The 27,220-nt window shown below is 38.6% G+C and overlaps 1 long non-coding RNA gene across 1 annotated transcript; it reads right to left on the bottom strand.

Moving 5' to 3' along the window:
- Window positions 1–502: 502 nt before the first annotated feature.
- LOC149033626 (uncharacterized) lies at window positions 503–27,207 on the bottom strand. The gene is made up of 8 exons (XR_016177070.1): window positions 20,637–27,207; window positions 20,394–20,542; window positions 19,525–20,330; window positions 11,736–16,041; window positions 10,473–10,846; window positions 6,085–6,269; window positions 5,583–5,802; window positions 503–4,265 (listed from the first exon to the last, which is right to left on the bottom strand). It is a non-coding gene; the product is annotated as an uncharacterized LOC149033626 (long non-coding RNA).
- Window positions 27,208–27,220: the final 13 nt, after the last annotated feature.

Genomic DNA, 27,220 nt, shown 5'->3' with positions numbered 1-27,220 from the left:
AGGGGTTGGGGGGTAAAACTGGTCACCGGCTACCGAGAACGGTGATTTACCGAGGGAGCACCAGGCGGCGCCCGATTATTTTTGGTTTTAGCCGTGGCGCCCATTATTTTTGGTCTCCCGCTTGCCGCAACTTGGACTCCACCCGGCCAGAAATTTAGTGTGACCGAGTTCAAGTGCACAAAAAGCCTCGAGACTCCGAGTACGCAGAGCTTCTCTTGCCGATGATAACCGTCTACGATTGTCCGATCGCCAAGAATTTCTCGCTTTCTTGCGTTCTACTCTTAATCTTACATTCTTTTTCTTATTTTTCTTTCCATTTCCCTTAATCTTAAAAATAGATAAAATACTCCGGAAGTTTGGTTGTCACTGTAATTGATAAATTAATTCAAACGTAGCAAGTATAAGAAACATTTTGATAACGTAAAATAAAAGAAACATTTAATACGCGAACTTAAATTATTGTTCAAAATTTGATCACGTAGATCGCATATTTTAAAAAAAAATTCAATCGATGTATTCGACATTCAATCGTCCTATCTATTTCCTTTATCAACTGACACGTTAAAATAATTTAAGACACAGCATACATAGGCTTAGAGTCGATTCTCAAGAAGCCTCATAAGTTATGGGGTTGAACGGTGGACGAACATCGGTCTTGGAGGATAGAGAAAGAGACTCGAAGGCACTTCGAGAAAAATGAAATAAATGATGGAGGATCGGGGCCGGCAGCCGTAGCAAAGACTCAGCGAACGGTGCTACCAGGCTCAGGGACGTCAGGCGTTTTTATTAATTCCTCTCAGATACAATTAGTTGGTCTATTCGTCAGACGCGTTTCATTAAGTCTCCCTTTCTACCATCGGCCTTTCGCGAACTCTTCACCCTTTTTTCTCAGACTGCTTGTCTCCTACATCTTGCTTCCCTTTACTGGAAAAGAAATGATTTTTCGGACGAAACGTATCTCTCACGCTTCTCCCCCCTTCCTATTAACACGTTCATTGTATGATACATTTCTTCACTTCTTTACCGTCTGCGTTTTTATTTCCTTTCGTAGCTTTTTTATTAACGAAAGAAATCGTCATTGAAAATGAACAATAATGTTACTCCTATTACACGAGAAAGAACTCGAGTACCCTTTAATAAAATTGTATGGGGATGGGGGATAAAAAGGGACGACACGATAGGGCAATTATTTTTTCTACACGCTCGAGAATAAAATTTTTTATTCGTTCGTCAACGTACATGTAATATATATATATATACGTATTGTACTTTGCGATGTAACGCAACGTAACATAACGTAACTCAACTCAACTAAATTCAACTGAACTCAACTCAACTCAGCTCAACTCAACTCAACGCAACGTAACGCAACGCGATGCGATGCGACACGCGACGCGTTCTTCCTCGAGGGTATGGGAAAATCGAAATCCATTACGGAAATAATAGACGATTTTGTAGCGGGGAGTGAAGAGATACGTTTTTGCGAGCTTTGCAGATTGCCAAGCATTGCCAGGTGACCGTTTAGCTCGCGGCACTGAGAATTACGTGCGCCTCGACTCGTTCGATTTAAATTATCAGCTGCCTCGTGGCACGTCGAGCGAAATTCTATCGTGTCGACGAGCAAAAGGAGGAGCGGGAATAGGAGAGAAACAGGAATAAAAGGGAAAGGGAGAGAAAGAAAGAGAGAGAGAGAGAATAATAGAGAAAGAGAAAGAAATTGAGAAATAGATAAAACGAGAAAGAACATGAGTAGGATAGGATAAAATGTAGAAAAAGGAAGATTGAAACTCTGAGGATCGTCGATACCAGCTGCAGGATTTTAATGGTCAGGAAGATTTCGTGTATTTGATCGGCGATCGGTAGCACGGCTAATGTTCCTTGTCTTCCGTCTATTCCGTGATTTCATCGCGTACTTTACGCTCGAGCGGTGACAAATTTTTTCCAAATATCCCATTGCATTTACATCGCATTACCATTTTTGGAAAAGGAAACGAATAACTGCATTGTTAACATAGCCAATGTCTCGGGTATTAACGATTAAGGACAAAAGCCAAGAAGATATTTATTCGAAGTCGAGAGAGTTCATGCGAAATAGAAGAAATATTGAATGTACGATCGATATTTCCTATTTTTTTGTTTCCTTTTTTTTATCGCTTTTTAATTTATTTCTAAATTCGTTTTATCTTTTCATCTCTCTCTCTCTCTCTCTCTCTGTCTCTCTCTCTCTCTCCCACTATTCTCTTGCTTTACACCTGCGATTCTCAAGCGGTATAATTTGCTGGGAATCCGTTAGCTTATATCGAAGTTCTTCCTAACTCGGTCATCCAAATCGTTCTACGGAGCGATCAGGGGGGTCGTAACTTACTGTACGACTGACGAAGTAGTTAATGGCTGTACGGTACGGAATGGACAGCGGCCGGTAGGAACAGAGTCGTTCAACTAGACACGAACAATGTGTAGGAGGGAGAAGATCGAGTGGGAAAAGGATGAACATAGATAGGGAAAGGGGAGAAACAGAGACAGAGGGATAGAGAGAGAGAGAGAGAGAGAGAGAGAGAGAGAAAGGTACCGAAAGGTAGAGGGAACGAGAGATAAAGTAAAACTGCGAGACTGGCTGGAACTGGAAACGAAGCGGAACCGCGCGCGTGTTACGTGAGACCAAAGAGAAAAAAATATAAAGATAGGGGAAGATAAAGATAAAGAGAGAAAGAGAGAGAGAGAAGAAGATGGAAGAAAAGAGAGAGAGACAGAATGAGAGGTAGGGCAGATGGCAGATGCACGTTGGTCTCTAATGGAAATTAAATAAAACGAGAATCGAATGAACTGTAACCAAAATTGTGTTCGCCTGATGGAAAACAAAGAGCTAAGAGAAGAAAATGAGAGAAAGAAAAGGAGATGGTTTGAAGCGAGTGGTGAGACGAAAAAGAGAAGTGGAGAGAGGTACAAGAAGTGTCTCGTAAAAGGTACGAGTTTGCGAGGATAAGTCTACTACGTGTGGTTCGAAGAGAAGAGAAGGGAAGGGAAGAAAAGAAAAGAAAAGAAAAGAAAAGAAAAGAAAAGAAAAGAAAAGAAAAGAAAAGAAAAGATAAAAATAAGAAAAGGAAAGAAAAAGAGAGAGCCGGGGCTACCCTGGCAGCCGGAGAAATACGTATCCAGTTAGTTTTACACCGTGGCTCCAATTGATTCGAAATCGATTGTCGTTCGAGCGATTTTCAATTGATCGATTAGGGGGTGGGTGCTCGCTCGAAAAGGACGCATCGACCCTCCCCGTCCTCCCATAGAGAACCCTGCGGGAGGACTTACTTTAAGCCCACGCCAATTGCATCTCGTTTTTTACGCTCGCTTCTTCTCCACGTACCTTTCTCTTTCTTTTTCTCTTTCCCTTTCCTTTTCTCTCTTTTTATCTTTGTCTATATTTTCTATCTTTTTTTCTCTTTTCCTTTTCTCGCTTGAGTTCATTTTTCAGATTCCAAGTCTCTTTGTTTTTTTCTCCCTTCGTTCTTTTACTTTCTTGACGACGTTACGATCATTTAGTTCAAGTCGTGTACAATTCCCATAAAACTAGCAACCCCCTTCTTTACATAGTTTTCTCGTTAAGCGCATAAAAACCACGTTCCATCGCGTAAACGTTATAAAGAAATTTTAATGATAATGGGATTGTTCGCAAATATGTTGAAACAATTATCTCGTTATTGGGCAACCTTGTAACAGTACAGCCGGTGCACCTTTTGAAACTTTTGTCAAAAGTTCTTATATATTTCTCTTGCGAACACACGAATCTTGCTACAGATCGAAACGAATTTTCCTAATCGATAAACATTCAGTAGATATAGTATATCTACGTTCGACTCGTGCATTGGAGGAAGATAAAGGCGGAGTATGCGGAAAGGGGTTGGATCGTATACGGGAAAGGGGTTGTTTATTACGCACAGTGCAACAGGAAACGTTGAACGATCCGACAGTCGCTCTCATCATTAAACGGCCACGTCCGGTCTGCTGCGATCCATGTTAATTAAATCAGTCAATGTGTATATATGTACATATACAAGTATTTATATACCATACCAATCTATAGACAGTGTTAGTTACCCAATGCAAACTATAGCAATCACGAGCGACTAGTTATCGAGAGAAATCGTAAGTCAGGACACCCGAAACTTCGCTTCGATGAACAATAAACGATTAATTTATCCTTCGATATTGGAAACTCTGGCAGCGTAGATCTTGCACCATTCGTCCACAATTATCCAACGTTTCTACTATGCCTGAAAATCGATATAAAATTGATATCAAATAGACTTAAACGTTAAAATATAAATAATATAAAAGCATATATCACAATATGTTTTTTATTTATAAATATTTTTTTGGTGATATCTTGAAATGAACACTAATACTTTTAAAATTCGAGTCTTGAAATTGCCAAAAGGATAAAGAATCGATTGGACAATTAACAATCGTAAAAAGACACTTAACGAGTTAGTAATTTAGGGAAAATGAATAGAATAGAACAAATACACACACACAGACATATATACTTACATACATTCTCATAGAGAATTTTCGACGATAAACGTAAAGCAGTATCTGTACTCACAGCCTTACAAGACAACTTGCCAAGAACAAAAGACAAAGGCATGGAAAAGGGAGAAATAGCGAAGGTAGTGATGGTGATGGTGGTGGCAATGGTGAAGCCGACAACGAAGGGACTAGGCGAAGGCCGGAAATAATGAAAGGGTGTTTATCCAGAATTAGGTCCTCACTGGCAGAGCAACTCCCGTGGTACCCCCATAGTCCATCGTTCGCTCATTCAGACAAATTAGCCCGGCAGCGATCCTTTGTAGTTTCGCGATTCAAAGCGCGTGTTACTTTCTCCGCTCGCATTCGTGTTGGCAGAGCTCTTCAACACTTCATTTGGACAGACCTCGGTTCTTCGCCAAAAGAATATAAAGGACAGCCCCTCTCTGTACCCCTTCGTTTTATCTCTTTCTTTTTATTTCTCTATCTCTTTCTCTATCTTTTACTTCTATCGAATGTAGAAGAGACCAAGTCTCTTTCTTTATTTCCTTTTTGCTTTCTCTTCTACATAAAACTATCTATGTCGAATCAACGTTTTTCGTGAAAGATCGCCTTTTATTAACATCTCATGTAAGTGAAAAATAAAATAAGACAATGAAAACGAGCACAATTTTACATTTTTGAAATAATATTCCAATCATTATTAAATAATGTATTTATTTAGTTTAAACAAAAATGAATTAACCCTCGAAGTCATCACTGTGAAGGTGAATAGAATAATCACATTAGAATGCAAAAAATACTAAAATCAGAACGTTATAATGTTATAAATATTCTTTATTAGAAATATTATTGCCTTTGCACATATGCGTAATGTTTGGAAAGTCATATAAACAAGATTGAATAAAATAATTTTGACAGAGGACAACCTGTCAGTATGAAGGTGAATTTTGAAACGGACGGTGCTCCTGACATATATTCCGTGCATTTAAACAATAAGACGCATTTCCTTCGTTCAATTTAATAGTCTAATGCACTCTAGTTATATTACAAGAAAATTGTACCTTTGAAGTCATCACTGCGCAGGTATTACTTGCTTTTACACTACAATATACATGTGGGACGAACGCCTCCATGCCAAACTTGGTAAGCATTCGTGGAAGGGAACTGGTCGGTGGGCCCTGGATAGCTCAATTGGTTAAAGAGCAGTCGCCCGGAAAGCGAAAGATCCGTGGTTCGAGTCCCGGTCCAGTCAGTCCAGCGGTCCAGTTTTTTTTCACGAATCTTACATACATATCCTTCGATTAATTAATAATTAACAATCATTTAAAGTATGTCATATCCCTACTCATCCTTTCATAAATAAACACATCTCGTGATAACTATCGATCGGTGATATCTCATAAATATAAAAACACAGACACACATACACGCAACTAAACTAGATGCTTCTATCTCTCCTTACCTTTTATACTTCTACTCTTTTCAAGTCGTTTCATAAAATTTTATCGTTATCGACGCTTAAGAAATTTCACTTGAAAAATATCATTTTTTAAGCATACATACCTTATGTACATATCTACTAGATTTACTTCTCTCTCTTTTTTTCTACGTTCCATCGTGTTTCTCTTGGTATCGTTTTATTTTATTTACTTTTTTTTTTTTCGTTGCCACCAACAGTACATTATCGTCGTGCCTGTAACGAGGATGAAACTGGAGGCTGATAAACGAGGATGCTCGTATTGTGCCAGCTGCGAGAGGAAAAACAGACGGTGGGATGAAACGATAGACAGCTTCTACGGAATGAAGAAGAAAGAGAGAGAAAGAGGAGGGAAAAGGGGAAAAAGGAATGGGAGGAAAAGAGCTGAAGAGGGCTGTAAAAGCCGGCCGGAGGATAAGAGAAATTGGAGAACAGAAGCTAGGAGGTAACGCAATGAGGAAAAAGAAAACGTTATAGGGAGGAAGAGATAAAGAGAAAAATAAAGATATAGACGGGGTGGTGAGGATAAAACCGTAAGAATCTACCTGTGGTATTTTCGTCGTATTTATTCGGTGCCGGCTGAATTTTGAAAGGAGCGGGATATTTCGAACGGAAGAGAATCGGCAGACGATAAATTCGACTAGTCGTAGAACGAAACGTGCCTCGCGTCGTTATCGTCCGGTCGTGCCGGTTAGCTTTTATCATCGGCAATGCGAGGATTTATATGGCACTTGATATATACCAAAATGTGGTAGGAAAATGGACTAAGCGCATGACCAATATTCGAATCAGCCAGTAAAATGAATAATTTAGGAAAAAAAGTGTTAGATATATTTCTCGATGGGAAAACGATCATTGATTGCTTTTGCTAAAATTAATTCACTTTTCTAATAGCACGTAAATCGGAGACGCGTTGTTTTGCTCGATAGGTAGGAAATAGTAGGTACTATTACAACCACTTACAACAAAGTTTTGTTCGTCGCAATTACGAGAAAGAGAGAGAGAGAAAGAGAGAATAAGTGAGATCACAGGTTCGCTCGTAGTTACGCGAGGGATTGGAAGTGTAATTACAGTTTGCACGTTTCTTAAGTTGCATATCGGGTTCAATTGTGATTTTGAAATCAGTGATTTTCTTTTTTTCTTATTTCTTTCTCTTTTATCTCAATCACCATGAACAAATTACGTGAACGAAGAAAAAAAAAGGTTCCATTCTCGAAGATCATTCGCGTTTGCGCCTTCTCGGTTTCTTCGTTCCCATAATTCGTTTTGTTCTTTTCTTTAAAGACGGTTACGCGTGTTATTTGGCATAGTGCCGAGCACTGAGGAAATTCCTAAATAGATCCGTAAATAACATAAAGCGTGGAGAAAGAGAGAAAGAGAGAGAGAGAGAGTGCAAGCCAGCTTAATACCAGCGAATGGCTCGCGGTGATCCATTAATCTCGGGAATTAAAAGAAAATTAATTATAGTCGTTGCAACTTGAGTGGGCTCTTGTGATGGACGATGAGAAAAACGCTCGGATGGCAAGCCAACGAAAAAGAATCTGAAAGATACGAGAATAGGATAATGCTTCGAGTAAACAAATATTACCTATCTACCTTTTTGCATTTAAAGAGATCTAAACGTAACACTCATGCTTCATTCGACCTACTTATCGTTGAAGAAAGATTTATCTAAACGATGCATCGTACGTTTGCCTTTTAATAACGAAAAACAATATACAACGAGAATTAATTTTGCAGAAAAAAAAGGGAGAGGGTAATCGTTTAAAAGGATTTATAAATCATACAAATATATAAATAACGATATATTAATGAATCTATTTGACAGATAAAATCATTTGAAGTATTTATTAATGAACGTTGTTTTAAGAATGATCGAAATTTTACGGATATTTGAATCGACGTAGCGAATAGAACGAACACGAATCTATCCGGTATGGTAAGGCATCTCTCTTTCGTTCATCCCTGCTACCCTCTTTCTAGCTTCGTCGGGACAAGTTAAATATTCAGTGGCGGCGGGTTAAGGATTCAGGAAGGGTGTACAACCCTCTTCTCCCTTCCTCCCTCACCGATGTCGCTCGACTCGCGCGCCACGTCCCGTATAAAGGAACACGAAAATCCGTTCGCCGTGAATTACAGCGACGGGCCGTCCCATTTGTTATCCAAGCCACCCCTGATTCCCGGTAATTAACTATCAATTCGTTGGATAGAGATTCGGACTGATAATGTCCTCGTGCGAGAAGGTCTTGCCCTTCAAAAACCGATCGGTTACTCCCCTTTCCATCGTTTTCCCAATCGATTTCTTTTCCTTGATTTCTTGGATTATATCGAGTCCATTGTTTATCGTTTATCGTAATAAATGGTGGAAAAAGCGAGATAATCGTTCTCCCGACAGGAAATTTTTTTTATCCGCTCTACCGAAGCGTTTCGTGCAACAAAAGCGATTATTTGTCGAACGTAAATAATGAAATCATCGAGAGAACATTCTCGTATGTATTGAAAAATTGAGATGTATTGTGGTTTACTGAAAGTAATATGCAATATTTGCTTACGCGTTACGAATTTACTACATGGCTTCGTAATCGATCGTTCGATAAATCGATCGAAATTCAAAAGCATATGTATTTACTTTTTTAATTCGAGATGTTATTTTTAATCAAATTTAGAAAGAAAAAGAATAATAGGCATCGTTGAAATACAAATATTATTTTTTGTTTGTTTGATTAAATTCGATAAAATTTCCAAAATTCATATACAAACGTTAAATTTCTGTTGTTATGTTTATCGAAAATAAAAATGATTTGTATTTATGCAATCGAAAGATCAAGAAACAAACTTTTACGATTTTTTTAGAAACAAAACTTTTTGTTTTCTTGAGAAGGTTCTTATTAACCCCTTCCCGTACTTTAGCGAGTCTGACTCGCGATGAAGATTTTGGCCCAAACATGCATATCGCGAGTCAGACTCGCGATGAATTACTTGGGCCAAACATGCATATCGCGAGTCAGAGTCGCGACGAGATACTTGGGCCAAACATAAGTATCGCGATTCAGGGTCGCGACCGGATACTTGGCCCAAACATAAATATAAGAAGCCGAGCTCGCGGACTGATTTTTTGCCCGTTATTGTCGTGACGGAATGCTAGTTTCTATCAGTACTTCGTGATAGTTAGACACGATTCGTATCGTTGCTTTCACGAAGCAGTTCAATTATTAAAATTTAAGAAACCCCTCCAAAATGCAAGGTGCAAAAGTGTTATATAAAGGTAGTGATAACGAATCTTCTGACAGTGACATAATTATGCCAGTCGCAAAGCGTGTAAGGCGCATGATTATAGATGAGAGTAGTGAAGAAGAAAGTACGACACGACAAGCATGGATTTGGCAAGAAGTACCAAACACACCGATAATTTGGAAGTATTCCGAAAATCATGGAATAGAAGCGTCTGTCTTAAATAATTTAAGTGCCAATCCAAGAATACTAGACCTATTCTTCATTACATTTGATAATAAGTTTTGGGAAATCCTGGTTACGGAAACAAACTATTATACATATCCTACAATATTATATACAAAATATAATAAATTTATAATATCATAAAAGTAAAAGCGTAAGAGTTTACTTCCTCAACAGCAGTATCGCGTAAAATTCACTATACCACAGGTATCGCGGGCATCTACATTTCGGTTCGTATTGCGACTGTTTACGAACATCAGTGTGGTCTGTTTAGCGCGCGTCGATGTGTACCGCTTGGGCCCGAGTTTCGTCGAGCTAAATGGCACGGGAAGGGGTTAACTGGTTGCATCTATCACAGTCGACGGAATGGATGAGACAGTGGGAACCTACCGCTGCCACATTATTTTTTCCCTTTATTTTTTCAAATATTTGTCTCTATCCTTGAAATAAAAAGAAAGCATAAAGATAGAGAGAGAGAGAGAGAGAGAGAGAAAAGGAAAAGAAAAAGGGTTGGTAGTAGGCTGATGGTAGGGTAGAAAGGTATCAGCCGTTTATTAAAAAAGAACCCTTTGGTTTGAGACAGCAGGCGTCTTTGTTCCTTCCTTCATCATCTTTTCGTGACAATACGCGATCATTAAGAATTGCCATTTTAAATGAAATTAAACGAGGGGATGATATTATATTTAAATAATATCTGCTCTTCCTATATTTGAAATTTCTATAAAGTGTAACTTTTTTTTTATAGAAAAGTTAACCAATTTGCGTTAAAAATGTTTTTCAATATCAAATAGTACTTGAATAAGACTAAAAGGACGTCTGACGTACCCGAACACTTACAGAGGAAGTCTCTGGAGGATCGAGTCATAACAAACAGCGTACGAAGGGCAGAAGATCGTGGAATGAGAAGGGGGGAGGGAGTAGAAAGGAGGGAGGTGATAGGTGGATAAGGTCGCACAAGCGTCTCTCGATGTCTTGGCTAGTCCGCAGAAGCCATTATCCGTGCGGCCGAACGGCGTACCGTGCTTAGCTCGGATCCGTTCTTCAGTGACCTCAATAGCTTTTCCTCTCGAAGCTTCCACGTGTAGGTTAATCCCAAAGGACCTCTCGGTACTGTGGCGACGTTACCGAGAGACAAGAGCTGGGGGAGAGACAGTCTAGAGAAGACAAGGTGCTTGCTAGGTGTATCCCGCGAAGTGGGTATCTATTAAGGAAGAGGTAAAGGGTAAGAAGAGGGAAGAGAGTTGGTACCTTCTAAAACTTCTAGATACTCGCTAGGAAGGAACTTTGTGTGAAATGCGCCTTGAGCACATCCTGCCGGGTCTGCTTCATCCTGCCTTCCATATTAACGGTCTTTCCTTCATCTTCCTTATTCTCGCGCCAACTTTCTCCCTCCTGAGAACACAAGAAATCTTACCGTATCCCTCTTATTCTTCTTTTTATTTTTTTTTTATTTTTTATTCCCTTAGAACCCCTTGATTCGTCTTTACAATCTTTGAATTATTCCCTTTTAAAGAGATGTCTATCAAATAAGTTCTATATTATGTTTCAGATCTAATGCCAGAGATCTGAATGATAGTAATTATTATTTTATACAGTTACATTATTACTACGAAAAAGTGAACTTTACTACTTCTCATAGGAAATATTAGTGTACATAGGAAATATTAGTTTTATCAAAAGATAATTCTCGTATGAATAGTTGAATATGAGTCTTGCTATTACATTAGTTCAAGTAACGTTATATTAAAGTTTTCGTTGAGGTACAAGAAAACGGTCTAGGTTGATCCTCGTCACTAGTCAGTCGACTTTCCCCGAAACAACGGTTTGCGCACCCTACCGTACGCTTAATTCAATTAAGAAGCCAGGATTTCTCCGTGAATTTCGTATGCCGGCCGCGAAGTGCAGCCGGTTGGACAGAAGCCTAATTTCTCGACCATTCTCTGGCGAGTGGTTAGCTCGTTTCCGCCTACGACTGCGAACAGATCGAGGACGGACGAGCGATGTTTGTCGAAATCAAGCAATCAACCCCACCGAGAGAACAGCACGGAAAGCATGAAGAACGAGAAAGAGATAGAAAGATAGAAGGATAGAGATAGAATAGGAGAAAGAGAAAAAGAGAAAGAGAATAGAGAAATTATTTCTGGCAGTGCTTGTAAAAATTAAACTGTCCACTCTTTCTCTAGTCAGCCATAGCAGCTTGTTACCCTTTACTCTCTCTCTCTCTCTCTCTCTCTCTTTCTCTCTCTCTCTCTCTTTTAACTCTCTTTCTCTCTCCCCTTACCTATTAGTTTTCGAGGTGGAGTCGAGGCCAAGAGGAAAGTCCAGAGCCACTTTGCTCCACTGAGTTATCCAACAGTTTGTGTCCCCAATGCAATAATGGTTTATTTTGGTTGCACGTACAATCGCGGTTTTCTCCGTATGCTTTTCCGTAACCATTTCCTCTTTCCTCTCCTCTTCTCCTTTACCCACTTCAGCTTTTCTCTTTCTTCTATTATCTTTTATTCTTTTTATATTTATATACCATTATAAGCAATTAATATCTCTATTTGGAATTGTCCCCAAGTACTACAAGACTATAATTAGTTGGATAGTTGAGCGAACCCAAGTAGCTTTAGTTCTCTATAGATCTAGAATTGTAAGATTAACAAACTATAAATTAGGTTTTAATGAGAAAATTCTGAAGGAATATTACTTTGTAACTATGTCGGTGCTCGTAAATACTCTAAAGTTCATAGACATGAAATATAAACAGAACACTGCAACAACTATGGGGAGAAACTGTGATAGCTTATCTTCGTTTACGAAAGACATGAACATGAAGGAACGATTCTAGAGAAAATCATTTACGTGCTTTCCTTTCTCGTATTATTAGATGATCTTTTCGTGACATTTTCATCGACTCGCTAAAAGAAAAACGAAAAGTTGTAACTTCGAAACGTTCATAAAAGAAAAAGAGAAAGAGATGATCGAGAATATAGCAATTGAATTTTTCTACAAACTTTTGACTTGACCTACTGAAGAAAGAGACTAAGTGCTTAGGTATCCACGTTTTATAAAGTTCTTCAAGCTGAATTGACAATTTCACGAGCTTCTAACAACGAATACTCACTTCCTCACTTTAATTCTGTTTCTTATTTCATTTTGTTTCTTGATTTTACTAAAAAGAATAATGCAAGCCGAGCTTTATTGTCTTGTATAGTTAAATTAAAAGAAAAAATTTATGTTTACTCTCTGGGGGATCGTTCTAGATGATGTTTATTGCCTCGTAAATAATAAGGCAAAATTTGAAAACGTCCGAGGCAGTACTCTTAACCTCCTGGTACAATTAAGATAAAGACTTTGTTGGAAGTATTTAAATTGTTCAAATAAATAGTACGTAAAAATAGATACACACCCGTGTTAGTTAGAACTGAATTATACGCAAATACGGGCTAGCCGTAAATCTCGACGAGCGTTTCCCTATCAATAGGGTGTATATATATATATATATATATACCCTGCATACACGTATATATATACGAGTGCGTACGTACTATTATCTGAATATATCTATCTATCCTGCGAGCGTGTAAAAAAGTGAGGAAAAGACAAAAAGCTTTTTTGCGAGACACGAGTATTTATCTTTCGTCTCGGTAATTCGCAGTTTTAACTAGGGTTTCAACATGCATCCTACTGCCAAATTGCCCCGTGACTTTTCCGTCCGCATTTCGACGCTGCAAATTGTGAGTAAACACGCTCGACAATCGCTTCTTTTTTTATTGTTTTTTTCCTCTTTTCTTTTGTATCCAAAGCCTATCTCTTTCTTTGGTCTATGTTTACGAACGTCGCGCATGCCTCTTTCTTTTTTTTTTCTTTTTTTTTAAACCAAAGCACCGATAAAATTGCGTCGGGGTGTACGAATTCCAACGAGCCGATTCTTTCATTGCGGTCTCGCTTACGATACCGACCGGCCACGCGTAAAGTCGTACACGCGCCCAGTGCATCAGCCGTACCGACAAATCGTATTTGCCTTTGCCACGGCAAATATCACCGTGACGGTAAATATCCGTTAATCGAAACTCGGCAAGCAAACAGTAAACAATCGATGATGCGACGAGCGAGACAGTAATGTCGGTACGCGTATTAATATAAAAGAGAGAAAGAAAAAAAAAGAAAGAGAAAGATAGGGAGAGAGTTAGAGAGTCTAGAATTCTTCGCGTTCGTCGTTTGTTAAAAGGATTTCGACTCTAAAAAAATTGAGAATTTAAATTGAGGGAGTTTCTTCGTTTTACGGAACGCGTCCCTATCACAACACACCTTAAAGATATTCGTGAGAGAGAGGGAGAGAAAGAAAAAAGAAAGAGAGAGAGAAAAAAAGATGCCTATACGCGGAACGTAATACAACCGGCTCGCTTAGTTTCACGAGTCATTTGTTCGAGAAAGAGTGGGAGTGCTTTGTATGCCACAGGATTCGCATAATGTGCGTGTGACAGGTTGCCGTTTAGGCGAATGACCCTATTTACCCATCTGCCGTGGTAGAAGCTGAGAGTCATCTCCGGTCTATCGTAAATGAAAAAGAAAGAGAGAGAGAGAGAGAAGAAGAATGAAAAAAAAAGGATACGTCGAAGAGAAGTAGGAGGAAAAAAATGAAAGGCACGAGTAGAGTTGATAGAGAGGGAGAAGAGAGAAAAAATGCATCTACGATGGGATGGTAGTTAACTTGATTAATCGCATATTTATGTATCAGGCCACTTTACCGAACCGGTAGCTTTCTTCTTAAGCTCGGCTACGGATACCTCCGGCCTTTTCTTAGCCCGGTTCTCTTCTTCCATGCTACACTTTAAAGAAGAGAGTAAAGGGAGCTCTGCCCCGCCTCGTTTTAACGTTGAAATAATGCAGGCGAAATAAGGTCGACTAAAATGTTTAGAGAACTAAGCGCGCGGCGCCGTCCCTTAAATCACCGCCCGACGACGTCGACTGTCTCCCCTTTTTTTCTTTTCTTTTATCTTTTTCTTTTCTGGACTTCTTCTTGTATTGCACCCTCGACGTTCCCTTTTCTCTCTTTTTCTCTTTTTCCTCATTTTCTTTCTTTCCTTCTCTCTATTTCTCTCGACTCTTCGTTTGCTCCGTTTTTCATTTTTACTTCATCTAACCACTCTTCCATTCTCATTCTCTCTCTTTCTCTATGTATATATGCGAGTGTATGAATGTGTGTATGTATTATATATATATATATATATATATATATAAATCTACCTACTTTTACCACTTTGACTTCACTCACGACGAAAGCTCCGAACTTTAAAAAGCTGCGCCGAGTTTGGTACACGCTCTTCTAGCTTTCTCTCTTTCTCTTTCTCTCCATTCTTTTTTCTTTCTTTTTCCCTCTGTATCTCATTTCCTCGTCCATGGGGCATTAGCGGGCGGATTCGAAAATTAATTAAGGTTCTTCAGCGACGGAGTTTCGCAACAGAACCTTACCGTTAACGGACTTTTCGTCGTCATTGACTCGATCGAAATTTTATTTCCTGTCGTTTCCATTTGAAACTTTTCAAGAGTATTTCCCTCTCCCTTTCTTCATGTCTCTTATTCTTTTACTTTTTACTTACAAGAGTTAAATTTATCATTTCAATGAAACATGTTTGAAATGAAAATTTTCGAATGGAATGAAAGATATTTATATATATATGTCATCTACTGAGTAGAAATCGTTAAGTTTTAAATATTTAGGTACATCTCGTCATCCCTTATATCCTTTGCTCGTATATCGCAAATGAGGCTCGCACATATAACGAGGTTTACCGTAATTCCGGTGCTGTAGATGAAAGGACATAGATACGCGACGTAAAGTCGTAAAAGGATAACTGCGGTAGGAGAACCGAGTATAACGCTGTGTCGCCTGCAATATTTAACAATAAGACATTACGGGAAAACGTCGCTTCTTGTTTAACTTCATGGTCGCCTTCACGAGCCAATAAAAGCGCGTGTCGCATCAACGTTTCTAACGGTCACGAAAAGCGTTAGCTTCTGTAGTTCTCTTCTGATATAACGACTTTTGAAATTCTTTAATGACTCTATCTCGAAACGATGATTCAACTTTGGGATCTCTTAAAGATAAGTCCATGTACTATGGATACGTTTCTTTTGAATAATTCAAAACAAGGACAATATTGTTACTTATACTCGTAATTTCGATTTGAATTTATTTGATTTCTTACCTTTATTTGTGATTGCACAAGATTTTCACATCGTATAATTGTTTTTAACGTTGTACTAAAATTGTATTCTATTAAATGTTTTCTTTAATTCATTAAAGTTGTATTGTATTTAAGTTAAATAAGCTAATAAACATTTACATATTTAGATACTTTTCACTTGATCTGATACGAAAGGTCGAAATGATTTTGGTTTATAGAATTTCTTGAATGCCCTTTCGAAAAAAGGGATTCCACGTGAGATTACGAAGACACTTTTGGGACAGGTGGAATCATCGTACTTCTTCCTTCAGGAAGCTTTCGAGAATATCCGCGGAAAGAGATTCCATTGAGAAGTAAGAAGATGAATGTAGTAGATTGCAGTGTGCGGCACGCGTCGCTTAGCGTGAATTCCTGGAAAAAAGGAAGAAAGAAGAGAATAAGATCGGATGGCAAAGGAATCGTTTAGGATTCTACGTGGTATCTTTCGCCTTCGCTTTCCTACTTTCTTCCATTCAATCGAAGAAAACACTCTTGTCACAGCTCGACGGATTTACTGAAAACTTTTCAACTTTTAATATCATATCATATTAACTTTTTTCTCTATATATTTATCTAATACTTTTTATGTGTGTTTTGTACTTCTATATATCTCAAGAAAGTAAAAAAAAAAAAAAAAAAGAAATGAAAAATATTTTCTTTTTTTAAAGCAAACGTTTACTTACGATCTTATTACAATTTTTGTTTATATTTTTACGTAAATGTCAATACATTTCTTCTAGTTGAAAATCATTTATCGATTACAATTCACGGAAGTATCGCGAATCGATTCGAGTTCTCAAATTCGCGAAGGTAAAAATCTGCTGTGCCTATTATCGACATTGTGCTTGAAAGTACCTACACATTTTCAAATGCGAAGAAACGTCCTGATTTTGAAGTCGAATGGATAGAAAGCAAGCGCCTAGCTGCACTTGACGTATACACCATGTATTCTGACGTAATTTTCGCATATGTGCTTGAGATGCACTCAAGTCGACAGTTCAACCTCCTAGTTATTTAGAATCGTCGAGCTTGCTTTTGCTTATGAATTCCGAGCTTGCGGTGCAAATAAAAATGCCACTAATGTCGTTATCATTCCTTAAGCGTTATTCTTGAAAAAAATAATTTATTAAATCTTGCTTTCTCGTATGCAGTTATTATCCAGTAGTTTTCTAAAGAAGTAAGCTACGTAGAAGAAAGAAAGACGTTTCTTCCGCGATCTACCCGTCTTTTCGTCTAACTTTGTAAAAATATCTAATTTAAATGCAGCTATGTAAAGGACACTCATAAAAAAAAGAGAGAGATGGGGGAAAAGAGAGAGAGAGAGAGAGAGAGGAGAGAGTAGGGGAGGGGGAAGACAAGAACGGCCGTCGCATAAATCTACATTTTACTTGTAAATCGTCGTTGAATATAAACGACTGCATCTGAATATTACTTCGTTGGAAATAACTCGTCGACAAAGTGGCTTCCCGATAGCTACACCTCGGGAAATCACTTTTAATGATTTTTCCAAACGTTCCCAGGAGCTTCCAATATCGCGCGTTACTTCGACGCTTGGAAGGTATAAATACGATACATCAATATATAACGTGTAAAAGCATCGATATAATAATTCAAAGGTTTCGATTGGCGATGGTTCTGTACATTAACGTTTCGATGCATAACCATTCGCTTAAAAAATGATCAATTGCATTAAGAGATTTCTGGTTAAACTAACAAATATTTCAGCTTTATTGTGAGCGAGCCTGTTTATGCGTAAAATGGTCAGCTGCATGTGTAATGCATTGTTTGCGTACTAGGTATATCGCTGTGTTCAAAATTTTGGCATAGTATATTTTATGCATTAGAAAAGTTACCAAACGGGAACAACAATTATTACGAATTACATATTATATTAGTATGTAATAGTCACAAAAATTATAAATAAATATTTTTATTTCTCTCAATGAGAAGAATAATATTATAATTACCATCTTATACATTATTTCATATAAATTTAATAATACTTACGTTAATTCTAACGTAACACACCCTACTTTTATTTATTTTAATTAAAAATAAATCTAAGCGAGCGTAACTTTTAAGTACCGTCTAAACCGATGATTGCATTAAAACAAATTATTTAAGTTGTAGCAATTTCGTGGCTCCCCGATGGCTAATATTCGGATAATGGAACGAGGTGCCTTCTCATTTCGAATCGACGTAGAAAGAGGGAGCAAAGGTGATAGTACTACGGTAATAGGACTAAATCGAAGGAGAACACCAACTCGGGAAATTGTGATCTCAGTCACAATAAAGGGTGGTAATTGATAAAAGAGAATGAAATTATCGAAGGATAAATTCTCGAGATGACAAATTTCAAAGACATTTGTATTAAATGAATTATATTTAATGATACTTAAGCAGAATTGATTAAGAACTATGAATGAAAACTACGAAAGCTTCGAAGTAGAGAATGCAATATATTCGCTTAAGACATAATAATGTGCAATAAGGAATAGAAAAGACTACAAAGAGAAAGACACAAATAGAGAAAGAGAGGATACAAGAGCCATCTCTCTTTCTAACTCTCCCATTGGTGCCTCTTCTATGGATACAATTTGCCGAATCTCTCTTCAGTTATCGTGTAAAAGAGTGAGAAAGAGATAAAAAGAGATAAAGATAGAAATAGAGTAAGAAGAAGAAAGACGAAGGAAGCTGAGAAGCTCTAGTAGGTATACTTGACTTAATTTTCATTCAGGGCATTCCGCAACGGCAGGAATTTCGAGCCATTAAGCACTCGCTATCTTTCGGCCACCCCCGTTCCATCCTCAGTGCCTTACTTCCACCCTCTTCGCTTCGACGTTCACCGTGCGTAACGCAAAGGGTGCTCCTATAACCGCGGACTACGTGGTAGTTAGACTATACCAGGCTCGCGGAAGACTTCTTCCTTCAAAGACTCCCCCGTTCCAACAGTTACTACTTCCCTCCTCCCCTCCTTTCTCCCCCCATCTCTTTCCTCACGGCCCTCCACAAGTCCTACCTACTACCTTGGCACCCCCCATCTCGTGTCAGAATTATTCTGTATAATTATATTCGTTTCGGAATGACACCCTCGGGGCTCGAAATTGAAATTGAGCTCTCTTGGCATAGCTACGAGGATAGAAGGAAAAAGAGAAAGAGAGAGAGAGAAAGAGAGAGAGAGATGAGATCTTACAGAAAGGAAGAAAGAAGAAAATGATGAGAAACTCCTCTCTTGCATCCTTCTCTCTTTTTCTTTCTCTCTTTCTCTTCCTTCCGACGAAAACGACAACGACAACGAAAACGACTAGGGTTTTCCATAGCCACAAGTTAAAGCTTCCTTCTTTGCCCTTAGCTCCTGTTTTTCCGCTTGCCCTGTCCCCAAATCCGCACGTCTTAATCTTCCTTGGAATTTCGTTACCCAATCTCCAACTATTCAAAGGATTCTCTCGTGAGGGATCAGACGCAACCTTATTGTATGTTCTTCACATTCTCGATGCTTATTTAGAAATTGGACGATCAATGTTAAATCTTCTTTTCAATATCGTTTTTTTTTTATCGATAATTTCATAAATTTTGTTAGACGTGTTTGTTAGCTTGAAAATATTTAATGTCACTCACCTGATAATGTATTTAATTTTGTTTTTTGAAAATATAAAGTGAGTAATTTATTCGTTCTTCGATCGTTCGTTTAATAAAAGGTGTAAATGTCAAATATTTTTAAATAGAAAGAAAGAGAGAAGGAAAATGATCAGAAAGACGTGGGTGTATAAAAGAAAAAAAAGGAACATGTATTTATAGATAGAAAAATAGTTGAAAGTAGGAAAGCGAGGGTCGAAGGCTGATTCAAGATCGTACCTTTTGAAACATATCGAAGGTTCCAACAGACTTGTATCTTTTATTTTGAAAGTACGTCTATCTGAGTGGTCAGTGAACCATTTACTCAACGTTTCAGAAAGATCTCCAGCCAGAGAAAACAACATGTACTCCTTGCTCAAAGGCTTTGCAAACTTTTTCCTATACTACTTCTCTAGTTTCTTTTTTTTCCCCACCGTATTTCTCTTTTTCTTTTTCTCGGTGGATTTCCTTTCAGTTTGTTTAGCCGCCCTCAGTTTCTTGCACACCCAAGTACCTTTACCAGGCTTTACCTCCCAATTATTTAAGGCAGTTCGTAGGTTTGTGTTACGAAGCAACGAATCGTCCATTCGAAGAAGCTTCTAAAGAAAACCGATAACGGCTAAGTGCGTATCCTTGTTAAAACTACGTGCCAGCAAAGCCTCCAATCTGGCACGATTAAAATTACGAAATAATTGTCACGACTTTTCTACAATATATCATTTTCGTTATAAAGGATGATAAAGGGAGAGAGAGAGAGAAATTAAAGGGACAATGATAAACCTTGAATGAATCTCGTTCGGTAATCAAAATAGCTTTCGAATCAGTGGCGCCAGGATGATCAGCAGAAATTAGCATAGGCAATTTGTATCTGACTATAAATAACGTGTTCACCGTTATAATTTATGCGGAACGCCATGTCACCTATCGGAATCCACGCCGATCGTATTTGTGGTCGAAATGAGATGAATAGTCGCTTAAACTCGTTGATCAAGAACAACGTAACCATTTACAGGGATCCGAATATTTTTATTGTTTTCTCCATAATCCTGTAGGGTACGAATTTATCAATAAATGGTCTACACAAGATTTCCAGTAGTAGCAGTAGATACCTCAACGATGTTTGTAATTAAACGATCATACGTTCCAAATGCAAATCGAATCATTTTACAACGATACATTTTGTTCGTACTGTGTATACGATTAATTTGTGATACGCGAGCGTATAATCGACGGTCAGCTGATAATGCTACCACATTTTCTGTTGAAAGATATTCACCATTTTATGCGATCAGAATAAATAGCTTGTGCAGCATGTTATGCATTTTATAAAACACAACTTTCTATATATTTACCTTGGTAAATAGATGTTACGTTAAGCGATGCTCTTATGACGTGAAAATCGATAAACCATATACGTAGTCAATAAAATTCCCATTATGTGTAGGGTTTTGCAAAATCAGAAAAGTCTCAATATCTTTTTGCATAAAATAACCCTATTTTCTTATCGAGAAAATTGTTACGATATTATTAATATCAGTCAAAAGTTTATGTATCTATCGTGGAAATATCGTAATAATCGTGGGTTGCGTTTATCGATGCGATGAGCCGAATAAAAAATAAAAAATAAAATAGGATATTCCGTAGATACCTACGGGATTTGCAAAAAGCCAGGTAAATGTAAAATAAGTACGCTCGTGTTTCTCTCATTGACTTGCGTTTACGCGCAATCGATGCGTTTTGGCCGTTCTACGTTGGGAACGGTGTTTGTGTGCGGTCGTTACCGCATAGGTACACGTCGAGTACATGCAAGAAATATAATACATATATTCCCGCCGTGTCATTGGAGTTAGAAAGATAAAAAGAGAAAGAGAATATGAAAAAGGGGTGAGTTAGGGAAAAGTAGGAGAGAGAGAGAGACAGAGAGAAAGAAAGGGAAACAGACAGAGGAAGAGAAGGCAAGTCCTCCGTCACGTACGAGTGGGATAGGTCCGTATGATATGCAGCCATTTGCATACATATAGGGTCATTATAAATATACCGACTCCCTACAGCCTGTCTCTCCATCGTCCAGCCCATCAGAAGCAGAGTCGCTCGCAAACTGTCCGATGGTTCCGCTTATCCGTTATTGTGCCACCATCGTCGCCGGCGTACCATCGGCATCTACGTTTTTACGTACGCTATGCAGTAACAGAAAAATTGTCTTACTCGGATAATAAATAAAAAAAAAAACAAATCGAGAATCGTGTAAATTATTTCATCAATTTTACCATAAATGTCTTTCGAATTTAGCTTACTTTATGCAATAATATGATAATTAAAACATTCATTTTATAGGTGACACTTTGATTAATTGTATAAACGAAATGTTTAGATACGTAAAATTGAATGATAAAAGAAAGAATTTTAATTGGTAGACTATTAAGAGAAAAGAGAAATTCGTAGGATGTATCTTTTGAGGGAAAAGTCAAGAAGATTTCGTCTTTAGCTTCCGACAAGTGCACGTAACGATGCCGAACGTTTCCAGTGACGAATGAAGCAAAGTCTTAATGGTGAGTCTATTTTTCACGTAACGTCATAGACTCAAGGGGGGTCGGATTAGAAAAGCACGAGTGACCGAACGAACGAGAAGACACATACAAGTAAAAATTGTGTGTGACACTGGTGGCCCTGTGACTATAATCTTCCAACTCTACTGGCGTTATATAATGCGAGCCTATGGTGCATCCTATTAACATATTTCCCGAGTACCAACGAGTAGTAAACTCTTTTTCACGTATACGCGAGCACGAAACGGTGCTATAAATGGTACGTTGATGGGTTTGCACGAGCGTCAACGTGAGACGCGAGTCGGAGTTAGGGGTAGGTAACGCATTACAAATGCTAATGGGAAGTGCATAGTAGATGTTCCGCATAGAATACATTACCGTCTCGCTCCTCAGTCATTAGCCGAGAATGTACGAAACTCTAGAGTGTGAAATGTAACCGAAGAAGCGTCCCTGTATTTCAAAAAATCATTGCATTTGATTCTAGAAAGATGAATCTCTGAGCTCAGATCTGAAGATCTTACCAACGTTAACGCAATTACTCGATAATGATTTTCTCGATATATTCCCTTCGATTCTCAACGGTAAAATGATGGTCCAATTAGAGGGACGAGGTTTTTCTTCAACGTCGACAACCGCGAACAATTTTTAATTAGGAACCACGACAAAGTGAGAAGAAATAACGGGCAGCGATCGATCCCTCGTCACCAAAACCACAGGCCACTGCTGCCTGTTTCAGTGCCCTCTTAGTCAACCAACAAACTCGACGAGGGAAAAATTAACTCGTAACCTGGGTGAGGGTAAAAATGCTAAAGGGGAAGAACGTAAAGGACGTAGTACTAGGTGCGAGGTATGCTTTGCTCGTGAAAACACTGAAATAAAATACATGAATTTAATATCCTCTTAGATATAATAAAAAAGAAAAAAAAAACAAGAAAAAAATAGAAAATAAGGAAAAATTCGTTCAAGGGAACGTATTTTAAAGAGGGTAAAACAGATGAGAGAAAGTAAAAAGGTGGAAGCAAGTAAAAGGTGTAGAGGAAAAAGAAATGTTAGAGGTGGGAAGGCATTTACCTACGTCTTTTTTCATAAGTTCTTTAGAATCCAGACTGCCAAGAAGTTCTTCGTATAGTTATTTCCAAGAAGGAGGCATAGAATATTACGCTTATTATTTCATTGAGCAAGTACTTGTGCACACCTACATAATACATATGCTTGGATATATTGTATGTACACCTATATATGTGTATAAATCAAATATATGTGGGACGTATATAGACGTACGCATTTTTGAATACTTCGACTAAAATTGCAACTTGTAAATGCTCACTATTCTCCTCGCGTATAGAACACGTAACAATACATATGCAAATGCTTAATACATTACTTTCGTAGTATCCCAAGGAAGTGACGCCAAAAGTTTTCGACGTGGTCTGAGAAATTGCAGTAATTCGACGAACGATCTTCCATTTTGCGAGAAGCTGTTAGTCACGCATCTTTAAATTGATGAAGTCAAGTCTAATGGAAATCGCATTATTAAACATGAATTTGATTAGATGAAGAACTTATCTATTGTTAATAAAAATAAGTAAACTATCAAATAAATCAATGTAACGCTTTATTCGTTAAATTCGAGCTTCATTAATTGTCATCAAGAGAAAATATACCGTCGTTTTATAATTTATCCCATTACAATATCATGAAGCAGGCTGAAGTAGTACAAGCTGTATAATTGCTCGTAATTATTTCATTCTTAATAGCTCATTTAAATGGACGTACAGCATTATGCTTCCCTATTCTACGAAGAACTTTGCTCTTACCCTTTCCCCAATATATCATTCTCAGGAGCAAAACAGCGAGATTCGTTGATACGTTTTTTATCGATTACTTTAAACAAAAGATCCCCCTTTTCTAGGTTTTGTTTTCTTTGTATTAGAATTTATTGATAATGAAGAAAATGAAAAGAACTTTATAAATATAGAAAGAAAGGAAAAAAGATCCGAAGAGAAGCAGTATCGGGACTCAACTCGCGAGTAGACGCTTTGCGCGCCCTCGGGTCTCTCTCTCTCTCGAGATCGTCCGACCTACCCTCTCTTCGAGCGCTTCAAGCGAGAAACGAGGGAACGAGAGGCAGACCACCCCTCTCAGCCGCCCTCTCTACCGCCCACCAGCCCCTCCATCCAATAGACCACCCCTCCAGTTACCACCACCTCTTCTCTTGCCGGCGTCGTCGCTGCTGCCACCACCACTACCACCACCATCGTCACCGCCACCGCCACCACCGCCGCGATACATTGCGATACACGGTTCTTGTCTCCACGCTGCCTACCTACGTGCAGGACACGGCGCTCCAAGTCCACAAACCGCCCGCTAGCAGACACACTATTAGAACACCTAGACACACCGTCACCTTTCTATATTTCTTTTCTCCTCAGTATACCTACCTATTCGTCGACCCTTTTTAATATCCAACGTCGACACGACCCTCCTCACTTCTCATCGAGACCGTTCGACCCTGATACCAACCCCCAACCAGTACCATCACTACTACCACGATACAATCGTCACCACTACTGCCACAACCACCACCACCACAACTACTACCACCACCACAACAACCCAATACCACTACCACCACCACTACTTCTACTACCACCATCGAAACACACCGGTACAAAGCAGCAACGCCAGCCGTAAACACAACAACGCTCTTAGAAGACGCACGCGTACAAACAAGCTACCGTTAACCAAAGAAACCGATTCCCTCCTTTTCGCGCTTCTTCAAAACTTGGACCTTTCGTCACGTCTTTTACATCGCTAAAGTGATTAATTGTGCGCTCTTCGTTCAACCTTATTGGTGCTGTTGATAATAATAACAACGTTAACCAACATCAAAACGGAGAACATCGAGAGTTACGTCAGTGAATATTATTCAGTGATCTTCGTAAATTGTGTTACTGTGACGGTTACGTGAAATTAAATACGTGATAAAGACGAAACCTATTTCAGTGAATTTTTATGATAGAACCAGTGCATTTTTTCACTTTTTCTTTTCCGTTGCTACTCGAAATCTTAAAATTTAATTTTCAGTTATATTTTTTTTAACAAGTTTAATATTGTATTTCAGTGCCTTAACGAATCGGTTCATATTGTTTTTGCATATTATAAAATTAACAAAATTACTTGTGAGAAAAGTATTCCAATGTCATATTTATCCGACGGCGTTAGTCTTCAGCTCGCCACAGCTATATACGAAAATATATGAAAAAGATATTATAAACATAATTGATCAAATAATTATTAAGTACTAATAATAGCAAGGAGATTGAATTGACAAGTTAATCATTCCTAAAAAGATTTTTGTACGATTTCTCGCATGCATCCTATTGTTCTTTCGAGCATTCCATCGAGGTATCAGCACTTTAAGTAGTACACCCTGAAATAAATCAGACGTGGGAAAGAAATAAATAGCTATCTCTCTATATATACATTCTCTTGAACAATTAGAGTTATTTCTCTTTTTTCCAAGAAACAGAAGGAGGGAGAAGGAAATATATAGGATAAAAAAAGAAAAAGTAAACTCATCGAACTATTGTAACGAACGAAAGAAAGAAAAAAGGAAACGGAAGAGGATAAATATTCCGGCGAGTAGTCTAACCGAAGGTAGGTGCTTGCCACGTGAAACTGGTCGCTATTTCGCCGGGCTAGACGAGCGGCAAAGGCTCGAAACCCCCCGGTTTCCCGCGCACAGTACGAGCGAAGCACACACAACTACCCCGACCAACCAACCGACGAGCCGAGCCGCCGCCACCAACCCCTACACACAACAACTCAACGAAGCATCCCCCACTCTGAATCGCACAACAGCCTGAGCGGAAGTGCTAGTCAGTCGGCGAGCGACCTTCCAACATTACGGGTTAGGTTCCCTCTTTTTCCGCCCGTCGTGTCTTCGTCCTCGTTTGCCTGAACGCGAGGACAAACTCCGTTGCGGTTCGCGTCAACGTGAAAAGGAGAACGGAAATAGCAAGAGAAAGAAAGAGAGAAAGAGAAAGAGAGACAGAGAGATAGAGAGAGGGCGATCACGCGAGAAGATACGTGCCCTCTCGAGGCGGAAAGACTACGGGGGGTTGCCGTCGCTTCATTCATTTTCTATAATAAATCGTCAAACTGACGATGATTATCAACGACATCCGCCGCAACCGTATTTGATACGTCCGTAGAAAGAAGGGTTAAAGGAAAGGAGTGTAATACAAAGTGAAAAAGTATTATAACGAATACGACGACGAGTACGATAATAAAAAGGAAAAGAAATATAAATAGGATAATGCAATTTTGATGCAGATCCCAAAGTTTAGTTAAAAAATAAAATCAACTATATATAGGATATTTGTTACGATCGCTCAGCTAGCAATAAGAGTGTATTTCTACTACTACTACTACTACTACTATTACCGATCATCATCGTCATCGATCTTTTCTCGTATACATTCGTATACCGATATATCGAAACACAACGAATAACAATTGTATACGATTATTATTTTTGTTTTTTTAGGAACGCGTGTGGTAAGTCTCTGTGAAAAGATAAACGATATAAACTTTAGAGATGTTTGGTTAATTGTGATACGAGAGCTGTAGTACGTGTTTACGAGAGTAAACTGAATTGCATACCAAGAATACATCGTCGAAGGGCCACCTGTTCGCGAAAGTGAAACCGACGATCGACGAGAATTCCGAGAGAAGATCATTACGCGCGATAGCAATTGAAATGGTGTAAGGATAAAAAAGTGCCGCTGTTGTGAACGGGAAGGGAGGATCGCGATAAATCGTTGTTGTGTACTTGTTGAAACGCTCGAGCACGTTATTTTTCCTTTAATACTCCGATAACTGTTTCCTATTCAAAACTCGTGTCGGCGCTATAGTTGAAGAAAGTTTACAAACGGTTGAGAGAAGTCGGTAGTAATAGAAAAAGAGAAAGATTGTAAACGCGTTCGCATTCTTCGTACTCCCGAGGTTTCCGTTCACCGACGCTTCTCACACTGCCTCTTCCGGAGATTGCGATCGGAAGCAACCCCTGCTCGACCACGTGGTTATGAGTAAGCATCAGAGGCGCCGTGACTTCTACCGGTGAACGCACACGCTTAGACACCTCGTCTACCTTTACACTCGGACTAGCAACGAAAATCATATCGTTCTGTTTATTCGATATTCATACGTCTGAAATTCATTGGATCATTTTATCGCGATCATAGAGTTTGTGCACGGTTATTAATTTTTGAGCACGATTCTTCGAAATAATTTATTGACGCGTCGAAGAAAAGTGTCCTAAAGGTCCGAGTTTGTTAAAGCTGGAAATAAATTAATAAGTTTGCTTAGTGAAATAAACGTAAAGA

This window comes from Polistes dominula, unplaced genomic scaffold (assembly GCF_049000335.1).
Source record: "Polistes dominula isolate Pdom_NZ unplaced genomic scaffold, Pdom_raw_medaka contig_28, whole genome shotgun sequence".
NCBI classification, from domain to species: domain Eukaryota; kingdom Metazoa; phylum Arthropoda; class Insecta; order Hymenoptera; family Vespidae; genus Polistes; species Polistes dominula.
Note: the sequence above shows the minus strand (reverse complement) of the source record. Positions and strands in the feature narration are given on the sequence as shown.